This window comes from Eucyclogobius newberryi, unplaced genomic scaffold, assembly GCF_026437365.1.
Source record: "Eucyclogobius newberryi isolate DKJ021-1_F unplaced genomic scaffold, fEucNew1.0.hap1 SCAF_5, whole genome shotgun sequence".
NCBI lineage: Eukaryota > Metazoa > Chordata > Actinopteri > Gobiiformes > Gobiidae > Eucyclogobius > Eucyclogobius newberryi.
Window position 1 is genome coordinate 30,519,882 of NW_027316167.1, and position 25,599 is coordinate 30,545,480.

A 25,599-nucleotide genomic window follows, 5' to 3' on the forward strand; every position below is an offset into this window, starting at 1 on the left:
AATCTGTTTCTTTATTAAAGGGTGTGCAGGCAAAAGCTCTCACAATGATTAGGACTTTATGCAAAAACAACTTTGTACTCAGTGTAAAAGGCAGATTAAACCCTCCATTATAAGCTCTTGTTATTCGCCGGTGTCTTTTTATACTTATTATTTGTCTTCTCCACAAACGATGGCATTTTTGACCCACTGAACGTTAACGAAAAGTCTGACATGGGGTAAGTTTAGACACGATTGGCCCGGGGTAAAAAAAAAAAATATCATAAAATTGGCATTGGGAGACCATCTGACATGACCTGACTCGACAGCGCCACCTAAAGCAAAATGAGACACATCAACTTCGGAAAATTGGAGAAAAAAAAAAATCGCATACGGACTGAACCTGGAAAAGGAAAAATTGACATAAACTGGACTAAATGGGACTCAAATCTTGGACACGGTAAGCTTCAACCTTGCTCTTTACTTTCATCTGGATTGAGCCCGATTGAGCTCAAATAACACTTCCCACATCAAGAGACGTTGGGGAAATGTAAGATCCATTCCATTCTTTACGGTCTCCGCGTGCCACGTCTTCATTTCCTGTTTTTTCAATGACAAGTCACGCCCAATGGTATTGACCTACTGAGCCCAAATTTCACTCACTAATGCGGGTTTTTTTTGGCGCAATTGTAAATAATTAATAACACAACAAATTGAATCTATAGCGCCCCCTACCTATCATGTGAAAAGTGCCCTATGACTGACAGGAAGTCCGCCATATGAATCCAAACGCCGCCACACACACACCATTTAGAATGAGATCAGACGTAATAATAATAATAAATATAGCCGCAAGCGGCAATGATCGGCCCTCGCTACGCCGCCGCCACGCCGCAAGAGGAGGGGGCGCTAACGCGCCCCAATTGTCCTTTTATTACGCCTACTGCTGAATCTGTGACGCTGTCACATCTTCTCCCCTTTGTTTTACCATCAAAAAGCAATTTTATTTTGAATTCTTGGCAAAATGTGCGGCTTTGCCGCACAGACACCGTGACTCTTTGAATAAAAATGTGGATAACTTTTGATGGTCCTGAAGATGAGTCTCACCAAATTTCAGGTTAATATGTCTAACGCCCTAAGAGGAGTTTGTGAAAGTCTAAAGTGTAAACATGTTCTGGCGATTTCCCCATTGGAATAACATGGAAGGTTTCGGTCATCGTTACGGCAACGCCATAACAATTATGACATGGGTCTCATTGACTTTTTTGATGGGGATGCCAAAATTGAGTTGTGTGTCAAACTTCATATAATTTCGCAAAACTAAATATTTAACCTCCATATAAAATCTGTAGGGGGCGCTGTGGCGCCAAATGAATTTATTTCACTTCAAGTAGGTTTAGGGCAAAGAGTTTAACAACTGATTCTAATTTGACGCAATTCGGACTTTATCTGCGCAAACGGCAGAAATGTTAAATTTGGGAGATTTCTGAAATTCTTGCTACAGTTTGCGGCTTCGCCGCACAGAGACCGTGAGAGGTATCAATGTAATTTGGATAACTTTTGATGTCCCACTCCTCAGTAGCATTTTCACCAAATGAGTTCGTAAAAGTACGACGTTTGGAAAAACTCCGAAGTCATGTTTAGCCATTTTTGAAGCAATATGGCCGACATTTGGTTGGGCGGACGGCGTTGCCGTGATAATATTTTTTACTTCTCTTGTCACCATCTACCTCTGCGCCAAATTTCATGATTCTACGATCAGATTTTTTTTGGGTCATTTCCCATCTCTCAATGATTCTACGATCAGATTTTTTTTGGGTCATTTCCCATCTCTCAATGCATTTTTGGTACATTTGGGGGCGCTGACGCGCCAATTTTTTTTATTTTAGAAAAGGGAAATAGCCAGAATGTAGAGAGGCACGATTTTTAGAGGTGTGAACATTTTTGTGACTTTTCGTCAATGTTCACTGGGTGAAAAATAGGGGGGTTGGTCCCGAGAAGAAGAAAGAAAGAAAGAATAATATTCCGATACGAAAACAATGTTTCCCATTTTCCAAATATCATAAACTATACATTTTCGGAAAGCGCTCGAAATCCTACCTCATGGTGTGGGTCCCTGGTCACTGACGGGTACTTTCGTTAATTTTGAGTGGGCTCCGCCCACTTTGTGTTTTTGGCCCTCTATACAGTAATAATGTTCATTTTTTGCATTACATGCTTATATGCACGGAACATGCAAGAGATGGGGAACGTATTCGTGAGCTACTTAGCGCAAATGAGTGCTTTATATGGGGATGACGACCGCTTCGCGGTCGTCATCTCAATGTAAAGTGCTCGTTTAGTGCGCACTTTTGCACGGGCTTCGCCCGTTTACAACGGTAATGTTCCATTTTCCTACTACTAATTAGTATGCACGGGGCGTGAATGAGTGAAGGAGTGCGTTAGTGAGTGTTTGGAAGTGGGCGAGCGCTTCGCGCTCAATTTCGTGCGCACTATGTGCGCACTTTCGCAGCCGTGCTTTGCACGGCCTTACGAGATTAATAGGCCTCTCGCCAGCTTGTGGCGCTCGGGCCTAATAATAATAACAACTTTTATTTATATAGCGCTTTTCAGTGACCCAAAGACGCTGAACATATATAAAAAGGAGGGGGGGGGGTATTTACAGACAGGGGGGACAGCACGTACAATACACATTAATATACAGATAAAATGAACAAGACAGAAGAAGTAGAGAGAAAAAGATGGGGATGTAACAGGGGGTAGAAGAGTAGGCAATGGGGAGACTTAGTTACAGTGTTTCTCAAACTGTGGTGCGCAGATTCCTCTACAGTTCAAATATTTCCTCAAGATAAAGTCATTTTACTTATTTTAGAACTAGTAAAGCAATTGTGCCGTCCCATTTCAAATCTCTTTACGCCATAGTTTAGACAGAGACAGAGACAGAGACAGAGACAGAGACAGAGAGAGGGAGAGAGGAGTCACGAGGGCAATGGGCCGTAAAGTGAACCTGTCTGCGGTCTGAGCGGTGACACCTGTCAAAATACAATGACAGGCCGAGTTAAGAGAGCAAGACGTCTTCTGTTCAGCCCAAACTTTGACACGTTTAGAAAGAAGTTACAGAGAAGGGCAATAGATCTGAACATGTATATTATTGTGAATGTTGTTTTGAATGTCCTGCATATTTTTTATAGTAAAATACAGTATTCAAAAATAAAATGTAATCTTTTTATTCATGTGTTTATTCACATTTGTCGAAGGTTCAGCTTCAACTAGTAAAGACATGTTTGAACACATTTCAGTTGAATTGACAAGCAAGACTAAACCAGGTCTTCATCATGAACTAAAGCAAGACTAAAGAAGGACTAAACCAGGTCTTCATCATGAACTAAAGCAAGACTAAAGAAGGACTAAACCAGGTCTTCATCATGAACTAAAGCAAGACTAAAGAAGGACTAAACCAGGTCTTCACCATGAACTAAAGCAAGACTAAAGAAGGACTAAACCAGGTCTTCATCATGAACTAAAGCAAGACTAAAGAAGGACTAAACCAGGTCTTCATCATGAACTAAAGCAAGACTAAAGCAAGACTAAACCAGGTCTTCATCATGAACTAAAGCAAGACTAAAGAAGGACTAAACCAGGTCTTCACCATGAACTAAAGCAAGACTAAAGAAGGACTAAACCAGGTCTTCATCATGAACTAAAGCAAGACTAAAGAAGGACTAAACCAGGTCTTCATCATGAACTAAAGCAAGACTAAAGAAGGACTAAACCAGGTCTTCATCATGAACTAAAGCAAGACTAAAGAAGGACTAAACCAGGTCTTCATCATGAACTAAAGCAAGACTAAACCAGGTCTTCATCATGAACTAAAGCAAGACTAAAGAAGGACTAAACCAGGTCTTCATCATGAACTAAAGCAAGACTAAAGAAGGACTAAACCAGGTCTTCATCATGAACTAAAGCAAGACTAAAGAAGGACTAAACCAGGTCTTCACCATGAACTAAAGCAAGACTAAAGAAGGACTAAACCAGGTCTTCATCATGAACTAAAGCAAGACTAAAGAAGGACTAAACCAGTTCTTCATCATGAACTAAAGCAAGACTAAAGCAAGACTAAACCAGGTCTTCATCATGAACTAAAGCAAGACTAAAGAAGGACTAAACCAGGTCTTCACCATGAACTAAAGCAAGACTAAAGGACTAAACCAGGTCTTCATCATGAACTAAAGCAAGACTAAAGCAAGACTAAACCAGGTCTTCATCATGAACTAAAGCAAGACTAAAGAAGGACTAAACCAGGTCTTCATCATGAACTAAAGCAAGACTAAAGAAGGACTAAACCAGGTCTTCACCATGAACTAAAGCAAGACTAAAGAAGGACTAAACCAGGTCTTCGCCAAAGGACAAAACCAGGACTAAAGAAGGACTAAAACAGGACTAAAACAGAACAAAATCAGGACAAAACCAGGACCAAGCAGGACTAAAACAGGATTAAAAAACGGAGAAAAAATAGGACAAAACCAGGGACAAAACCAGGACTAAATCAAGGCTGAATCAGGTCTTTACCAAGGACTGAAACAGGACTAAAACAGGACTAAAGCAGGTCTAAAGCAGGTCTAAAGCAGGACTAAAGCAGGACTAAAACAGGACTAAAACAGGACAAAAGCAGGACAAAAGCAGGACTAAAGCAGGACTAAAGCAGGACTAAAGCAGGTCTAAAGCAGGACTAAAGCAGGACTAAAACAGGACAAAAGCAGGACAAAAGCAGGACTAAAACAGGTCTAAAGCAGGTCTAAAGCAGGACTAAAGCAGGACTAAAGCAGGACTAAAGCAGGTCTAAAGCAGGTCTAAAGCAGGACTAAAGCAGGACTAAAGCTTGACTAAAACAGGACTAAAGCAGGACTAAAGCAGGACTAAAGCAGGACTAAAGCTTGACTAAAACAGGACTAAAACAGGACTAAAACAGGACTAAAGCAGGACTAAAGCAGGACTAAAACAGGTCTAAAGCAGGACTAAAGCAGATCTAAAGCAGGACTAAAACAGAGCTAAAGCAGGACTAAAGCAGGTCTAAAACAGAACTAAAGCAGGACTAAAGCAGGTCTAAAATAGGACTAAAGCAGGACTAAAGCAGGACTAAAGCAGGACTAAAGCAGGACTAAAACAGGACTAAAACAGGACTAAAATATTACCCAGCCTTTGTAACCAATTTAAAATGTATATACTATTTCACTACATATTTATCCAGGGTTGGGAAATTGAAATGTAAAAATAGTGTTGAACAATTACTCTCATTTTAATTTAGATCTAGTCATTGGTAATCGTCAATGATACGGTTGCTTTTGAAATCGGGGTCCAAGCCAATCCTCTGTCAGGAGAAACATGTGGTTTGGAGCAGAGAGTAGACTTTAGAGAAACAAATGTGCCTTTATTTTATGGGGTTAAATGGCATAGATAAAAATGTGTATTGTTCATTAATCAAATTACGGTAATACTAAAAGCCATTTTTACGTGTGTTTAATAAGACAAAATTGTGCTTGATATGAAGAAAAATGAGCATGATTCATTGTTTTTTTGTAATTTTGCCCAGACTTGTGATCCGGCCCATAAAAAGCTGCCCGTTTTGTAAGATCATTGTGATTCAGTGCTTTCCTTTCAGAACAGAAACATGTCAAATAATAAATAACCTTAGGAGAAGACATAAATATTCAATTTTTATCAATTCGTCCGATTGAACCTAACTTTATTCGCAAAGAACCACCTAACAGAACCACAATCGCACCTTTAAAAAGTCAACATCTCAAACTACAAAGCGTGACCTCAATGAGCTCCGTCAGCCTCGCTGGTCTCGCCCGACACCTGCTGGGTTTTAAATACTCGCCCTGGAACACGTGTGCAGAGAACACAGGGGCGTACAGCGCGATGGTAAACACGAGCCGAGCAGATTTAGCTCTTTTACAAGCCGAGTCGGTTCCTCTGGCGCCAAATTAAGACCACCAACCGACTGGCACAGGCGCAACCACGACAACTGTGTTTCCGTCATTTTCAACGAACCTTAACAGAAATGTGAATTAAAAACAAGCCAATTTCTCATGTTTGTGCACTGAAACTACAATTTAAAAAGGAAACACCTTCTGCATTACTATTAAGAATTTACTCTGGCTTCACGTGTTTTGGAACTTAAATATTACTGTTTATTTATTTAATTATTTGGATCCTTATTAGATATCAGTAAAGTGATAGTTATTCTTTCTGTTCCTACTCAAATACTGATACAAAGCAACATTTAAAACACCATATAACACATACAAACAACCATAATATTACTCAAATAATACTTTAGTCTCCGTCTGCAGGCCTCATCAGGATTTGACATGATGGCAGCAGAAGGAATGACCAAACACAACATTCTCATCTAAGCATGCGGTTGTGATTTTGAATTGAGGGTTTTGTGAGGATCAGAGGGAGATGACCTCGTGAACAGGATAATAAAATAAGAATGAATAAAGCTGAATACAACCGTGAGTGTGTTTTTGACGCGGGAACAGTGTTAGAACATGGTTAAAGCACAAAAAAGGCACGTGTCCTGGCTGTCGCTGCAACAACACATGATGCAGCGCACTGACTCGCACTCTTTCCTCGTGACGACAAGGTTCCGGGTTTGATTCCCCAGCAGCAAGGGTGAGTTCTCTGCTGAATTTTCTCTCCTGAGATTTTCTCCGCTTGCCCCAGTGAAGGATGGGTCAAATGCAGATGATAATTTGAATATATTACTCAACAAAAGTTGAGTGGTGTACGGTGGCAAAGGCGGTTAGCGCTCTTGCCTCCCAAGAAGGAGATCATGGGTTCGATTCCCGGACCAGACCAACATCACATGATCTCTCTGGGTGGAGTCTGCATGTTCTCCCCGTGTTACCGTGGGTTCTCTCCGGGTTCTCCGGCTTCCTCCCACCGTCCAAAGACATGCATGTGTTAGGTAAGATTGGTGACTCTAAATTGGCCCTAGTGAATGAATGTGAGCGTGAACTGTCTGTAATGTCTATGTCTCTGTGTTGGCCCTGTGACGAGTTGGCCACTGTCCAGGATGTACCCCGCCTAAGGCCCGAAGTCACTGGGATAGGCTCCAGTCACCCGCGACCCCGAAAGGGAACAAGCGGTAGAAAATGGATGGATGGACTCAACAAAAGGGAATGTTCTTGAATTGGGCTCAGTTTGCCATAAGTAAAGGGCTGAACATATTATTTCATTAGGTTGATTAGTCAGTGATTGTTTTTTATTGTCATTTAAAGTACTTTTTAAACACATTGTCAGCCAAATAAAGGTTGAAATGTGGTGACAAGACGTCTAGATAATTAAAATCAGAAGGTGTTCATTCTATTTTGCCATGTTTAATTGATAATGCCACTGTCTTTGTAAAAAAGTATGTTGGCATGTGTTTTAGAGTCTGTATATAGTCAAGATAACGAGACAACACAGTCAAAATGGAAACATCACGCACAGTGGAGGAATACTTAGAGAAATTCTTGTGGTGAAACCGACACATTTAAAGTCGTAGCTTACACACTCGCCCTGACGGATTTGACAGTGTAAATAAAACAGCTTTGCATGTAAACTTTGATAAGAGTAAAAAAAAACTGTCAGTAAATCAGCATATCTCTGCATATTTGTCGCAATTTGTGGACTTTGCTGAGTGAGATGAGACGGCATTTGGTTCAAGTTCACGTCTTTGTTGTGTACCTTGAATGACAATAAAGTATCCATCCATCCATTTATCCATCTATCTATCCATCCATCTATCCATCCATCCATCTATCCATCTATCCATCCATCCATCCATCCATCCATCCATCCATCTATCCATCCATTTATCCATCTATCTATCCATCCATCCATTTATCCATCCATCTATCCATCCATCCATTTATCCATCCATCTATCCATCCATCCATTTATCCATCCATCTATCCATCCATCCATTTATCCATCCATCTATCCATCCATCCATTTATCCATCTATCCATCCATCCATCCATTTATCCATCCATCTATCCATCCATCCATTTATCCATCCATTTATCCATCCATCTATCCATCCATCCATCCATCCATTTATCCATCCATCCATCCATCCATCCATCCATCTATCCATCTATCCATCTATCCATCTATCCATCCATCCATCCATCTATCCATCTATCCATCTATGTCTCAGAAAAGGCATGGTTTATGATATTAAACAATGTAACACGGATCTACAAAGATTTAGTTTAAGGTTGCTATACATTTCTTTCTTTTTCTGTATTTTATTGGATTGTACATCATATGTGATACTTCAACAGTTTAAGCATTATTTTTTTTAAATGTATTATTTTTTTTTACATTTTCTCCCCCCTCCCTATCCCCGTGTAGCAGTGGGTCAGTGACAGCATTAGACCAATATCAAAAAGGAGTATAATAATACAATAGGATAAATGCATAGAATAATGACAGCAATAATAATGATTGTAACACAAGGTTAAAAAAGAAGGAAAAAGTGATAATAGAAAAAAAAAGGAGAAAAAAAAAGGTCCCACTTTCCGCTAGATTTAGATTTAGAACCGGCATTCTTTCCTCGGCGCTAAAGATTTCACAATAGTACACTACGATATTCATTTTCCAAAACATTCTCATCAAAGCTTGCTTCACTAACAGGGTGTACCCCCACTCCCCACGGTCCTTTGTCCAACATATTTTCAGAAGCCCGAGCAACTCAAAGTCTCTGACCCAGTCCAGTCCGGTTTGGATCCGGAGAGGTCCCTTTAGACTCCGCCCTGAGGCATCTGCTGCTCTCATTCCCGCCGCACAAACTGCAGCCGAGTCTCTGCTCCATCTGGAAGACTCATCCAGAGGAGGCCGCAGCAGCTCTGACATCACCCAGAGCCGACGCACTCACGAGGGGGACACATGGGAGGCGAAGGCGTGGGCTTATTGGAGTTTTCCTATGCTATGCAACAACTACAGGACAAAAATATATTGAAAAATGGATAATATCGCAATATCAGTTTTGGAGATATGCAAAATTCAAATGTCGAGTACATAGTCTATATTAAAATGATAAAAGATTGCACAGAAAAGAGACAGAAACATCAATATACAATAAATACGATATTTATTATGATATTGTGGAGAAGCTATAACCAAGCTGTAGATATGTTACTTTTACCTTTAAAATTGCCTTAACAATCATTTATGTAAATAATTACTGTCATATCTCAAAAAAAATATTTTAAAACAGCTTAAAATCTGTTATTTCTTCATGGTCATGGTCATGGTTTTAATGAAAACAATGAATGAATGTAAACAAAGAAGCAAATAATTAGATATATTGAGATCTTTTTATTATTTATATTATTATGATCGACTTTTGTCGATACAATATCACGATATTTGGCTTTTTTGTTACATCACTAAATCTCCGAAAGAAGCGTTTAAACTTAAGTGGGCACAAAGAGCATCAGATGAGCAGCAAAGAGTAGGATCCGTACATCCAGACAATGCTAAATAATATATTGAGATATTAATGTTGGTGAATATTGGCCATTAAATGCAGCAGTTCAAATTTCCTGGATGTGTTTAAAATGGGCAGAATAAAACTGGAAGATTGGAGGAAATGCAATCCCATCAGATGCAGAGGATGTTGAACCTTTGCTTATTATTGTGACCAGAAAACGACAAACTTAAATCGAGAGATCAAATGATGATTTGACATTCTTTTGTGTGTTAAATGGCACTGATTAAACAATTGTCTTGTTTATGTTCACTAAATTAAAACTGAAAATGATCCAGGCCTCGAGGGGAAAGCCCAGTTCTATATTTTATGGGTCTGAATTATGGAGTTTATTGTTTGGATGATGGAATTTCAAAATATAGTTCAATCATAACACAGAAATAAAGTTTGACTTGCAGACAGTTGGGGGGAGAGCACTGCTGTAGAGGTCGAAATTTCCCAACAAGTTCAAAGAAAATGTATTTTTAAAGGAGCTTACGTAATTGCCAACATTCATGGGAAAGATTTCAGAACATCCCAACGCCGCCAAACTGTTTATTTCTGAATCGCCAATATAATCCTGTTGCGAAATGACCGCTTCTCGTGAGGTTTCCCGAAATGCCACATGTGAACGTATTTATTTGTTGGACTGGTTTGGCTGGACAGGACGGAGCAGGTTTAGGCTGGAACACTAAGGCAAGAGTCTGTGTGTATCCGAAAACAGAGACAGGTCAACGCTGGGGTCAAACGGCATTCAAAACATTCTTATTCAATGCACATTTTTACATTGCAAGGTAAAGACAACAGTGAGGGGTGTAGTGACATGGGCCGACCGAAAGCATTCCTGGCCCGCTCCATTTCAAATCTGCAGCCATAATTGCCCAGCCCTAAACAAACAGAGCTAAACATAGGCCCACAGCTTCTCCAGAGCAGTGGAAACACTCCCTCACAAAGCCAAGCACAAGCCCAGGCACAGAAAAAGAACCGGCAGCAAACTTCATGAATGAAAGTGTGTCAGAATTCTTGGTATTACAACTATATAATTCTACATTCAAAATATCTACATCATAAGGGATGAAATAGTTGAAGGTCCTATAACTAACCCTTTTGTCCTTCTACAACGGTCAGACTCTCAAGCACCTCGTCTCAGCGCTGTGGTTGTATCGAGAGACGTTACTGCTTTGATGGTTCTGATGGCGTCTTTGTCAAAATGATCATTAGCTGTTTTGATTATATTGGGCGGGTTTAAAGGTTTTAAATATTTACAGCAGAAAAGAAGATTTGGGAGTGAAATGTGAGTTTAATCTGTGTTTTATACAAATGGTCAAATCATAGTGATATTTAACAACAGGAATGCACCACTAGATCAGCCCAGTATCGGTATCGGCCGATATTCACATAATTGAGCGAAAAGCCCCGATATCAGTCCTACGTCCCGTCAAACAAAGAAATAAAGTTACAGCATTTTAAAAGCTCTGCAAAAGTTTTAGACAAAACATCACTAAATAAATGTGCAACAAATTCACTTGCAACCCGCAATAAATGTGATGTTTTTCCAGACATTATTTAAATAGTTCTTTTCCTAAACAATCAGTTTAGAAATGTTTACTCCAGATAACTTTGGTGTGGGTGGTTTAAAGAGAGTCTGAGGAGGAGAAAGTGTCTCTGCTGCTGTTACAGGAGGAGACAGAGCAACATGAGGAGGACATTTTAGTCTGATGAATAATCTAAAATAAAACAGGAAAAGTGTGAGGGCTATTTTTACTCTATCCATCCATCCATCCATCTTCTGCCGCTTTATCCGGGGCCGGGTCGCGGGGGCAGCAGTCTGAGCAGGGACTCCCAGACTTCCTTCTCCCCAGACACTTCCTCTAACTCCTCCGGGGGGATCCCGAGGCGTTCCCAGGCCAGCCGAGAGACATAGTCTCTCCAGCGTGTCCTGGGTCTTCCCCGGGGCCTCTTCCCGGTGGGACATGCCTGAAACACCTCCCGAGGGAGGCGCCCAGGAGGCATCCGAAACAGATGCCCGAGCCACCTCAGCTGGCTCCTCTCGACGTGGAGCAGCAGCGGCTCTACTCCGAGCTCCCCCCGTGTGGCCGAGCTCCTCACCTTATCTCTAAGGGAGCGCCCAGCCACACGGCGGAGGAAACTCATTTCGACCACTTGTATCCGCGATCTTGTTCTTTCGGTCACTACCCAAAGCTCATGACCATAGGTGAGGGTAGGAACGTAGACCGACCGGTAAATAGAGAGCTTTGCCTTTCGGCTCAGCTCCCTCTTTACCACAACGGTCCGATGCAGCGACTGCATCACTGCAGCCGCTGCACCGATCCGCCTGTCGATCTCACGCTCCATCCTTCCCTCACTCGTGAACAAGACCCCGAGATACTTGAACTCCTCCACTTGGGGCAAGGACTCCCCACCCACCTGGAGAGGGCAAGCCACCTTTTTCCGGTCGAGAACCATGGCCTCGGATTTGGAGGTGCTGATTCTCATCCCAGCCGCTTCACACTCGGCTGCAAACCGTCCCAGTGCATGTTGCAGGTCCGGGTTTGATGGAGCCATCAGGACAACATCGTCTGCAAACAGCAGAGATGAGATCCTGTGGTCCCCAAACCGGACACCCTCCGACCCCTGACTGCGCCTAGAAATTCTGTCCATAAAAATTATGAACAGAACCGGTGACAAAGGGCAGCCCTGGCGGAGTCCAACATGCACTGGGAACAGGTCTGACTTACTGCCGGCAATGCGAACACAGCTCCTGCTCCGGTCATACAGGGACCGGACAGCCCTGAGCAAAGGGCCCCGGACCCCGTACTCCCGGAGCACCCCCCAAAGGACACCCCGAGGGACACGGTCGAAAGCCTTCTCCAGATCCACAAAACACATATGGACTGGTTGGGCAAACTCCCATGAACCCTCGAGCACCCGATGGAGGGTATAGAGCTGGTCCAGTGTTCCACGATCAGGACGAAAACCACTCTGCTCCTCCTGAATCCGAGGTTCGACTATCGGTCGGATTCTCCTCTCCAGTACCTTGGAATAGACCTTAACCGGGAGGCTGAGGAGTGTGATCCCTCTGTAGTTGGAACACACCCTCCGGTCCCCCTTCTTGAACAGAGGGACCACCACCCCGGTCTGCCAGTCCAGAGGCACGGTCCCCGAACGCCACGCGATGTTGCAGAGACGTGTCAACCAAGACAGTCCTACAACATCCAGATACTTTAGGTACTCAGGGCGGATCTCATCCACCCCCGGAGCCCTGCCACCGAGGAGTTTGCGAACAACCTCAGTGACTTCAGCTTGGGTGATGGATGAGCCAGCCACCGAGTCCCCGGTCTCCACTTCCTCTTCGGAAGACGTGACTGAGGGATTAAGGAGATCCTCAAAGTATTCCTTCCACCGTCCGACGACATCCCCAGTTGAGGTCAGCAGGCCTCGACCCGCACCGTAAACGGTGTTGGTGAGACACTGCTTCCCCCTCCTGAGGCGCCGGACGGTTTGCCAGAATTTCTTTGGTGCCGACCGATAGTCCTCCTCCATGGCCTCCCCGAACTCCTCCCAGGCCCGGGTTTTTGCCTCTGCGACAGCACGAGCCGCGGCTCGCTTGGCCTGCCGATACCCTTCGATGACCTCCGGAGACCTACAAGCCAGAGTGGCCTGATAGGCCTCCTTCTTCAGTCTGACGGCATCCCTTACTTCCGGTGTCCACCACCGGGTTCGGGGGTTGCCGCCACGACAGGCACCGGAGACCTTGCGACCACAGCTCCGAGCAGCCGCATCAACAATGGAGGCGGAGAACATGGTCCACTCGGACTCAATGTCCCCAACCTCCCCCGGGACATGGGAGAAGCTCTCCCGGAGGTGCGAGTTGAATACCCTACTGACAGAGGGCTCCACTAGACGTTCCCAACAGACCCTCACAATGCGCTTGGGTCTGCCAAGTCTGTCCGGCTTCCTCCTCCGCCAGCGGATCCAACTCACCACCAGGTGGTGATCGGTTGACAACTCTGCCCCTCTCTTCACCCGAGTGTCCAAGACACGCGGCCGGAGGTCTGATGACACGACAACAAAGTCGATCATTGACCTCCGGCCTAGGGTGTCCTGGTGCCATGTGCACTGATGGACACCCTTGTGCTTGAACATGGTGTTCGTTATGGACAATCCGTGGCTAGCACAGAAGTCCAATAACTGAACACCGCTCGGGTTCAGATCGGGGAAGCCGCTCTTCCCGATCACCCCTCTCCAGGTGTCACTGTCATTGCCCACGTGGGCGTTGAAGTCCCCCAGTAGAACAACGGAGTCCCCGGTCGGTGCACTGTCCAGTACCCCTCCCAAGGACTCCAAGAAGGCCGGGTACTCTGCACTGCTGTTCGGCCCGTAGGCCGCCACAACAGTGAGAGACCTGTCCCCCACCCGAAGGCGGAGGGACGCGACCCTCTCGTTCACCGGGGTAAACTCCAACACGTGGCGGCTGAGCTGAGGGGCTATCAGCAAGCCCACACCAGCCCGCCGCCTCTCCCCGCGGGCAACACCAGAGAAGTGGAGCGTCCAGCCCCTCTCGAGGAGATGGGTTCCAGAGCCCAAACTGTGCGTGGAGGTGAGGCCGACTATATCTAGTCGGTATCGCTCAACCTCCCGCACAAGCTCAGGCTCTTTCCCCCCCAGCGAGGTGACATTCCATGTCCCCAGAGTTAGTCTCTGTGTCTGGAGATCTGGTCGCCGAGGCCCCTGCCGTCGACTGCCGCCCAGATCTCTCTGCACCGGCCCCTTATGGATCCTCCTGCGGGTGGTGGGCCCACGGGAGGGCGGCCCCACGTCGCTCTTTCGGGCTGTGCCCGGCCGGGCCCCGTGGGGTAAGACCCGGCCACCAGGCGCTCGCCATGGAGCACCCATCCCAGGCCTGGCTCCAGGATGGGGCCCCGGTGACGCCGATCCGGGCGACGTAAACGGCCTTGTTCGTGTCGTCGTCATAAGAGGCTTCTGACGACGACTGTTACAGGAGGAGACAGAGCAACATGAGGAGGACATTTTAGTCTGATGAATAATCTAAAATAAAACAGGAAAAGTGTGAGGGCTATTTTTACTGTAATAAATAATAATCATATTAAAACCTACCACTACCTACCTTTACTTTACCAATCAAACGTTTTCCTTTTATTCCCCGGAGAAGGGTATTATTATGTGTTAAAAATAGATTTGATAATTACTTTATATTAAAAAAAAGTTTACAGTAATATTTCTTTGTTTAAAATGACCAAACAATGTGTAGTTTTTCACATAACATCAGTATCTGTGCCTCATTATTTAATACATTTGACTCGATGCACAAGCGCAGCACTTCTGTGGTCACATATCATACACTTCTGTGGTCACATATCAGACACTTGTGGTCACATATCAGACACTTCTGTGGTCACATATCAGACACTTCTGTGGTCACATATCAGACACTTCTGTGGTCACATATCAGACACTTCTGTGGTCACATATCAGACACTTCTGTGGTCACATATCAGACACTTCTGTGGTCACATGTCAGACACTTCTGTGGTCACATGTCAGACACTTCTGTGGTCACATATCAGACACTTCTGTGGTCACATATCAGACACTTCTGTGGTCACATATCAGACACTTCTGTGGTCACATATCAGACACTTCTGTGGTCACATATCAGACACTTCTGTGGTCACATATCAGACACTTCTGTGGTCACATATCAGAGACTGCTGTGGTCACATATCAGACACTTCTGTGGTCACATATCAGACACTTCTGTGGTCACATGTCAGACACTTCTGTGGTCACATGTCAGACACTTCTGTGGTCACATGTCAGACACTTCTGTGGTCACATGTCAGACACTTCTGTGGTCACATATCAGAGACTGCTGTGGTCACATATCAGACACTTCTGTGGTCACATATCAGACACTTCTGTGGTCACATATCAGACACTGCTGTGGTCACATATCAGAGACTGCTGTGGTCACATATCAGACACTTCTGTGGTCACATATCAGACACTTCTGTGGTCACATATCAGACACTTCTGTGGTCACATATCAGACACTTCTGTGGTCACATATCAGACACTTGTGGTCACATATCAGGCACTTCTGTGGTCACATATCAGACACTTCTGTGGTCACATATCAGACACTTCTGTGGTCACATATCAGACACTTCTGTGGTCACATATCAGACCTCTGCGGTCACATATCAGACACTTCTGTGGTCACATATCAGACACTTCTGCGGTCACATATCAGACCTCTGCGGTCACATATCAGACACTTCTGCGGTCACATATCAGACACTTCTGCGGTCACATATCAGACACTTCTGCGGTCTCATATCAGACCTCTGGTCACATATCAGACCCTTCTGTGGTCACATATCAGACCTCTGTGGTCACATATCAGACACTTCTGTGGTCACATATCAGACCTCTGTGGTCACATATCAGACCTCTGTGGTCACATATCAGACCTCTGTGGTCACATATCAGACCTCTGTGGTCACATATCAGACCTCTGTGGTCACATATCAGACTTCTGTGGTCACATATCAGACCTCTGTGGTCACATATCATACCTCTGTGGTCACATATCATACCTCTGTGGTCACATATCATACCTCTGTGGTCACATATCATACCTCTGTGGTCACATATCAGACCTCTGTGGTCACATATCAGACCTCTGTGGTCACATATCAGACCTCTGTGGTCACATATCATACCTCTGTGGTCACATATCAGACTTCTGTGGTCACATATCAGACTTCTGTGGTCACATATCAGACCTCTGTGGTCACATATCAGACCTCTGTGGTCACATATCAGACCTCTGTGGTCACATATCAGACCTCTGTGGTCACATATCAGACCTCTGTGGTCACATGTCAGACCTCTGGTCACATATCAGACCTCTGTGGTCACATGTCAGACCTCTGTGGTCACATGTCAGACCTCTGGTCACATATCATACCTCTGTGGTCACATATCATACCTCTGTGGTCACATATCAGACCTCTGTGGTCACATATCAGACCTCTGTGGTCACATGTCAGACCTCTGGTCACATATCATACCCCTGTGGTCACATATCATACCTCTGTGGTCACATATCAGACCTCTGTGGTCACATGAGTAAACGTTACACTTGGTACAGCACTCTCGATGTTCTCTTCTAAATGACTGTAATCAGACAGTGGGACGCTGCCATTGCTCTGCTGTTTGAAGAGTGAATAAGCCTAAAGGAATGTGAGATAAATGTTACATCATTCAGAAAACTCCCTGACAATCATGAGACGGTAAATCAGCAAAGAATCAGCCACTGACAGGAGCTGGAGACACGAGGCGATTAGGAAACTAACTGAGAGGAGACTTTAGGGCAGTGTTAAACTTTTTTTGAGTTTTTTGGTTGAAAAGATTCTGTGGCACATCCTCTTTATTTAATTACATCCATTTGTGAATCTGTTAAACAAGATCTGCACTTTTAAGAGATTTTAACTATGCTGTAATTGTGATTGCATGCACTCAAAGATGACTCAAATGCATATTTGAGCCATCTTTATTCTCCTGCTCAATTAGTCCAGGTTTCACCGCAGCTCGTGTCAAACTGATATTTACTTACTTTGTTTCGTCATTTTATTTTCTTAAGCTGTGACACACGTAGGATTTGACAGCGTTGCCATCGTGAACTGCAAATCAGCACAGCAGATTTCAACATGGAAGTAAGCGGACTTTTCGATATTGCCATTCAAGATGTCCAAAATACAGCATTATGATCCACAGATGTCGTAGATTAGAATTATACAGAAGACAAAAGCGCAGGAGGTCTTCTTTAAATCAAATCGGAAATGTTTCCATGGTAGCGATTCCTCAAGGGCGCACTAGTAAATGAATGATTTGAGAAACACTGAGAGAGAGGGAGAGAGGGGGGGCAGAGAGAGAGAAAGAGAGAGAGAGGGAGAGGGGGGGCAGAGAGAGAGAGAACGAGAGAGAGGGAGAGAGAGAGAAAGAGAGAGAGGGAGAGGGGGGGCAGAGAGAGAGAAAGAGAGAGAGGGGGGGCAGAGAAAGAGAAAGAGGGGGGGCAGAGAGAGAGAAAGAGAGAGAGAGGGAGAGGGGGGGCAGAGAGAGAGAGAACGAGAGAGAGGGAGAGAGAGAGAAAGAGAGAGAGGGAGAGGGGGGGCAGAGAGAGAGAAAGAGAGAGAGGGGGGCAGAGAAAGAGAAAGAGGGGGGGCAGAGAGAGAGAAAGAGAGAGAGGGGGGGCAGAGAAAGAGAAAGAGGGGGGGCAGAGAGAGAGAAAGAGAGAGAGAGGGAGAGGGGGGGCAGAGAGAGAGAGAACGAGAGAGAGGGAGAGAGAGAGAAAGAGAGAGAGGGAGAGGGGGGGCAGAGAGAGAGAAAGAGAGAGAGGGGGGGCAGAGAAAGAGAAAGAGGGGGGGCAGAGAGAGAGAAAGAGAGAGAGAGGGAGAGGGGGGGCAGAGAGAGAGAGAACGAGAGAGAGGGAGAGAGAGAGAAAGAGAGAGAGGGAGAGGGGGGGCAGAGAGAGAGAAAGAGAGAGAGGGGGGCAGAGAAAGAGAAAGAGGGGGGGCAGAGAGAGAGAAAGAGAGAGAGAGGGAGAGGGGGGGCAGAGAGAGAGAGAACGAGAGAGAGGGAGAGAGAGAGAAAGAGAGAGAGGGGGGCAGAGAAAGAGAAAGAGGGGGGGCAGAGAGAGAGAAAGAGAGAGAGGGGGGGCAGAGAAAGAGAAAGAGGGGGGGCAGAGAGAGAGAGAAAGAGAGAGGGAGAGGGGGGGCAGAGAGAGAGAGAAAGAGAGAGGGGGGCAGAGAGAGAGAAAGAGAGAGAAAGAGAGAGAGAGAGGGGGGCAGAGAGAGAGAAAGAGAGAGAAAGAGAGAGAGAGAGGGGGGCAGAGAGAGAGAAAGAGAGAGAGAGAGGGGGGCAGAGAGAGAGAGAGAGAGAGGAAGGTGATGAGATAAGGGGGATGGGGAGAGGAAGGAAGGAAGAAAGAAAGAAAGAAAGAAAGAAAGAAAGGACTAGACAGGGAGAGAGAAAAAATAATAGAGAAGAGTGAGAGTAGAAAAGTGAGAATTCCAGGGAGGGAGGGAAAGAAAGAGGGGAGGGAAAGAGGACAGAGTGAGGGATGAAGAGACAGGTAAAGTGAGGGAAGACAAAGTGGAAGAGGGAGAGGCAAGAGCGAGGGGAAAGTGAAGAGAGAGAGGATATAGAAGTATTGGAGGAAGAGCATTAAAGAAAGGAGACAAATGGAATGGAAAGGAAACGAAAGGTAAAGAGAGAGAAAGAAAGAGAGAAGAGGGATAGAAAACAATGTGGTGTGGAGGAGGAGAGGGGAGTTTCAGGAGGAAGGTAAACACAGAGAAGGAGCTGGAATGTGTCTGAGCTGTAATGGGATTCCGCTTATACCAACGACACCGAGCAGCGACGCAACAGTGGAAACGGGACTAAAGGTAGTGATGGGCAGATCCATACCACATTCTATACACCCATACTGACAGAGGTATCGAAAAGTATCAATACTTGATACATATTGATTGATTTATTGTTTTTTATTATACATTTTGTTTATGTTTTTTGTAATACATTGTTCATATTTGAGGTTTTCTGCAAATATATTTACTGTTCATTTTAGTTCAAGCTGAGGTTGACGGAAAATGCCCTTTAAGTAAAAAAAAAATTAAATCATTGGTATCGGTATTGGATCAATATCGCAATATTTGCCATAGTCTCACTTTGTATCGGAACGAATAAAAAATATCAGTGGTATCACCATCAGTAATTACAAAATCACTGATGTGTTTTTGACGTACTTTAGGTTAAAGGCTTTAAAGGGGACTCATAACCAACACCATTGAACGACAAAATGGGTTGAATCTAAAACTAAATATTAGCAACAGAAGTTCTAAAACGTCAGTACTAATACTTTAAGTACGCTCTTCTGCCAGGTTCATTTAAAGCTGTACTACGTGGCATTTCTCCTTGGCTCCATGGAGATGTCAGATGCTTTACTTGGAATGTTAAAGTAATCTTCCGTTTATTTTACAGCAGGCTTTTTTTCAGTACCTCAAAAAAAAAAAAAAAAAAAAAAAGATGTTTTCCCGTGAGCGCCTCGCCTCTCCGCAGTTCTGACCTGTTTCCATGGTAAGAAACAATGCCGCGCCGTGGAAGATTCCATAGGACAACGACAGCAAGCAAAGTGTAGAGCATTTTTAACTGCATTTATGATTTATTTATTTATTTATGGTTCATTGACAGCCATTTCACCAGATTTGAACAGAAAAGAAGTGCATATTATTCCTCACGTGAGAAACAGACTAAACACATGACGCTGAGGAACGTGGAGTTAAATCCCAGAGTTTTGTCTGGGCGGCGCAGGGCGGAGCGACAGACCGAGAGGATGTTATGGTTCTGCACAGGAAGCCCGGCAAACAAAAGGCCAGCGGGACGCCAGATTCTGTAGAGAAATCTATAGACAAATGAGATCTCGAAATACAGAATAAAGCTGAATGTTTGTGGCTGGAACAGGAGCCGAGAGGACTTAACGACGAGAGAACGTGGGAGACGATCGATAATTTCCACGGTACAGGGAATAACTGCGATTGTCATTTAAGTGTAATCTTTTAATACACTTTTTAACACACGCATTTAAGTTATATTAAAACAAACATGTACATGCCTTAATTTATGAATAAAAATGAACAGAGATTAAACCAAGACTAGGGACGTCACGATATCAAGTGTTCGTGTTACGATTATTGTGAGGGAAAAACATCACGATTCAACGCGATTATTGAGATGATATTGATGATATTATTTTCTTTTTAACATGTTATTATTGTGTGAGCAGCTTTACAAAACTTATCTTTCTGAAAGACATAAATACAGTTAAATGTATCAAAAACAGCCAGATTAAAAAAATAAAAACAACGTTTGGGACTTTTTTGGGGGGCTTTATATTGAACAAAAAAAATAATTGATTTTGCTTCTAGCATTGTCACAATTATTATTTTTTGGTTCTTATAAATATATTGTGACCTGAAAAATCATGATTAACCAATAAATCTGGACAAAACCAAGACGAATCTAGGTTAATTTAAACTGAATATGGAAAACCATGCGATTTCATTTTAAAAACAGTACATTTCAGTCAGATGGAAGCCCTTGGTGTGATTGCGATATAGGCTTGTCGCGTTATTGATTATTGCGCTGTAGATACTTTTGCGAGCCCAGTACTGGATAGTTCTGGGTCCGCAGTATTTCACTGTGTATTTATGCTGAAAGTTGGTTTTGAGGTCCAGCCATTGTCATTGTCGTCTTCCTGTTTGGCCGCTGAACAGGAAGCGGGATCAACCAACCGTTCGCTCTGACATTTGGATCCTTTCTCCGCCCGGTACTGCCCTTTTTGTGTCACAGTAAAGCCGGGAATACGCTTATATCTTCAAAGAACTGCAACAGAACCAAACAGAGCTAGAAAGGCGAGAGAGAAGACCGTGTGCCAGAGTGGGTTTTGTGCATGAATGCTGAGAGAAACATCTAAAACCAGGAAACTTTTGCATAGAAATGAGAAAATAGCTGTGCATGACTAAGTTCAAACAAGCAAAATACTGCTGCAAAAATGTCCACTTCATTAATAAACAATGGATATCCAATAAAATAGACCTTGGATCATTATGTTGTATTTTAGATATGTTAAATTATAATATTGGTCTTAAACGACATGATAAAAACTGCAGCGAACAAGTCACTGTGAACCAGACTGTGAAATATTTACTAAAAGACAAAGAAATATATGAAAGAAATATATCTAATGTCACAAGTTAAAATGAGACATGAAGGGACCACAGTAGTCCACATTGTGTAGGCGTTCTAATGTTGAATTATGCGGAAAGGAACGTCGTTGCTTGAGCTGTTCGACGCTCTGAAGTGCCTCGTGTTGCACAGTTGGGACCTTGAGCGCTTGGGCTGGGCCTCTCTTTGGACCCGTTCCCATGACGACCTCTGTCTTGACTTGAACGCCACAGTCTACAGTCGCTGTCAGTCCGAGCGTGTTGACAATGGAAGCAGACTTGACCATTCACAGTGCATAAATGGGGTTTGGAGGGTTTGGAGGGTTTGGAGGGTTTGGAGGGTTTGGAGGGTTTGGAGGGTTTGGAGGGTTTGGAGGGTTTGGAGGGTTTGGAGGGTTTGGAGGGTTTGGAGGGTTTGGAGGGTTTGGAGGGATTGGAGGGATTGGAGGGATTGGAGGGATTGGAGGGATTGGAGGGGATGGTAGGGGATGGTAGGGGAAGGTAGGGGAAGGTAGGGAAGGTAGGGAAGGTAGGGAAGGTAGGGAAGGTAGGGAAGGTTGGGAGGGTTGGGAGGGTTGGGATGGTAGGGGAGGGTTGGGAGGATTTGAGATGGTGGGGAAGGTTGGGGAAGGTTGGGGAGGGTTGGGAAGGTTTGGAGGGTTTTGCAGGGTTTGCAGAGTTTGCAGGGCTTGCAGAGTTTGCAGGGCACAGACAGGAGCGGGCAGCTGTGCAGGAGCTGAACAGATGGAGCTGTCGTCTGAGATACTGCGTCCCATTAGAGACGCTCACGATAAATATTCAACCGAGCCGCCTCCATCCTATCGATGCGGCTCAAGACACAAGGCAATTGAGAGAGAAAATCATGACAACGGGATTTTCAGCCTTTTAACTCGTTTGATATTGAAGTTCAAAAGGTTCAGTTCAGATGGTAAATTATGCTAAAATGCGCACTTTTGACATGTCAGCAAATGTATTTAACTGACGAGGAAACGGCTTGATGCGCAAATCAATGTTAGGGCTGCAAGATTAATCACAATCGAATAGAAATCGCAATTTGAACGGACGCAATTAGCAAAGGCTGCAATTTTTCAAGTGCCATAATAAGAAAAACAAAATATCCCGTCTTATTCTGAACAAAAAACGGCAACTATAGATTAGGTCTGTACAAACGTGCTCTGAAACATATGTAAGTCTTTCATAGTTTGTCAATTCATAGGCCTATTTCAGTCTTTTTGTCAATTTGCGTTTGAATGTGAACTTTGAACAGAATCCTATTATTAAAATATAAATCACTAATTTAATCTTGTCAGAAAAATCGCAATTAGATATTTTTAATAAATTGTGCAGCCATGGATTATTAAAAAAACAATGTATACATTACAAAGTACAAGCACTCTATTTAATAATTAGACCGTTTTAAAAATGGAAAAACTGCCCTCATAGTAAACTTCTTGACCATATAACCAAACAGTGCCTGATGTACGTAATTGAATAATTAAATTGAAAAGGTCTTGAATTAGGTGCTTATTGACCGACTATTGTCAGGAAAAACATGCTAAAGCTAAATAATTGTGTTATCACCCGGAAGTAAAGATTGACCGCTTTGGTTCAAGACACAATACAAAAAAAACACTTCAGTAACAAACTGTGTTCAGACCATGACATCAGCACCTAATTCAATAACAGAATATCTACAGAAAAAGCCTCCAATTTCCCCTCTTCGATGCGCTTTTTCCATAACATTCCTATTTTCCGTGTCGCCCCGAGCCATAAATACCACCCAGATTGATTTCTACACAGACTGAAAACAAAAATCAAAACCCTCAAAACATTTCAGACCCAATTCTTCACGAGGTAATCTTCCCGAACGCTTTGTTTATTTGACTTTGGCACTGAGAGTCGATGACCTCGTCGAGTGTTTTACAAAGTTGGCCTGGCAATTGTTTACGAGAAAGCTCTGCGCAAACTGCTTGATCGATAACGTAGAGTTGAAGGAAGAAAGTCTGCTTTGCATTAAACTAGCTGGCAGTCAAGACATACAATATAGGAATCGAGAGTTGATGCCCAAGATAATAATAAATAAATGCAATGTAGTTTGAAAAGAGTTTGGCAAGACAAGAGACGTAAGCAAGGTTTGGGCAGATTTAGATGTGAACTTTTTAATGCATTAACAAAAAAGTCAACAAAGTGAGAACAGATTTAATTGTGGCCAATTATGAGGCTGCAACAGTTAAAAACACGTGAAAAAATACTTTTTATAACCGAAAAGACAGCATTATCATTGAAACATAATGTCAAAAAAATATGTATATATAACACTCTCATTCCTGTGACAATCTGCCATTTTGATCAAATTAAATGTGCGAAATGTGTCTTTAAATGTCTTGGTTGAGGTTCAAGTGTCGTGTAAAATGCAAATGACCCATAGAATTAACCCGAAAAGGGCAGAAATATTGCTTTACTCTTCTGCTTTCAGTCTTTTTTCCATTAATTTTAACAGCTTTAACACATTATGTATTCTACTTTTGCACATTTCAAAAACTATAGCGATGTGCCACATTTTTCGATATATATCTCCTACTTCTACATGTGTCAAAATTGTGATTTGGCCCCTCATTTTCATCGATAATGCACTTTATTTACAAATCTTCTCAATCTAGAAGCTTTCAGTCGCCACATTTCAACCTTAATTTGGTCAACAATATAAAAAAAAAACTGAATGTAAAATACAAATTATCCTAGTGGAAAAGAGCACAAATAAATATTAATTCCTTCCTATTGTTACTAATGTGAGCAGAAGTGAGTGACCTTAACCTTCTCGTGACATTTAGCTTGTATTTCCGTCCATTTGAATCCTCCTTTACCTGCCCTTTAGGACTTTAATGTAATGTAGCAGCTGCACAGTTTTAACTGCTCACATTCTCATAATACACAGAGATCATCTTCTTCATCTTCTTTCTGACATTGTCTTGTAAAAGTGTGCTCAAGTTGAAGACCAAAAAAAGCCTGAGCGAACAAGCACAAATCAATCATCCCTCACTCAATCAGCATTTATAACTCTCAATGGGGCAGTAATAACCGGCGAGGCTCAGCTCACCGTCAATAACAGATGAACAAGACAAGAGGAGCTGAATACTTAAAGATGTGCACGTTGTCCTTTGGTGCCGGTCTCAATATAAACGAGGAGACAAACGAAATACGTGACTGAACTGTGCAATAGCATTCGGGAGTCAAGGTATCAGTGCATTTGACACACAGGAGGGAGGTGGGGCTGTGCCAATACTTCCACTCTTAATCAGATTGAAATCCAAGAGGTGAAATCGTCAAGGATCATCTTTGGGAGGTCTAAAGCCAATCCTCGCTCTGTGGTGTGGTTTGGACCAGAGTTCAGACTTCGGCAAATTTATACATATCAGTACTTCAAACACAATAATTTGAGTTACATTAAAAGAAAAACACGTATACATGCATTCATTTACAAAATAGAAACTTAACAGAGACAAAACCAACGGTAAGTTATGGCTATTTATTATTTCCATTTCCTTAAAAAGCATTAAATAACTGTCACATGTTGTTATTGTGATACATTTAGATTGCTGCAATATCGCTTATTGTGTCAACCGATAACGCAATATTGAAACTTAAGCTATATATATATTATTACTATTATTATGCAGCCCTGTTAAAAAGCTAAAATTTAGAGGTTGGTCTTTTGTGTTTATGTTCATGAAATTAACATTCTTGCAAGCCCATTTTACCAGAGTGGAAAGTGTATGATTGATCAACGTGAGAAACAAAAATAGTGATTATTTCCCCCATATATTGCCCAGCCCTTATACAAGTAGATGATGTGGGTCAACAGCACCGTGTTCATTTAACAAATATGCAGAAGATATGCTAACCTGAAACTAAAACATGATTATTACTTACGTTTTTTTAATTTATCGTATTCTATTCACCACTGTTTAATTGCATCATTGTTAATCGGGACACAGTGTTTTCTCCATTCAGCCCTGAGGATAAGAAGTCTTCCTTGTTGCCACCTCTCCTATTATTTAATTAAATGAAAAAGTAGTCTACATCTAAGCACCTCTCACCCATCCACCCATGAGTTTTCATTCACTTCTGAGCTTGGACACAATCAGTTATGGATGACTATAATAAAGGCTTTAAAAACATTCCAGCCAGCCAATAAATGACAACAAAAGAGGTTGGATTTCTGCAGATTAGTCCTGAATATTTGTGGAATTCCTTATTTAGATGGCTATTCTTTTTTTCTTTTACAAT

At 43.1% G+C, this 25,599-nt stretch overlaps 1 protein-coding gene across 1 annotated transcript in view; it reads right to left on the reverse strand.

Annotated features, from left to right (window-relative positions):
- The window catches only part of ccdc102a (coiled-coil domain containing 102A), a 78,133-nt gene that overhangs the window by 52,112 nt on the left and 422 nt on the right, over positions 1-25,599 (reverse strand). The gene's annotated exons all lie outside the window — the stretch shown is intronic.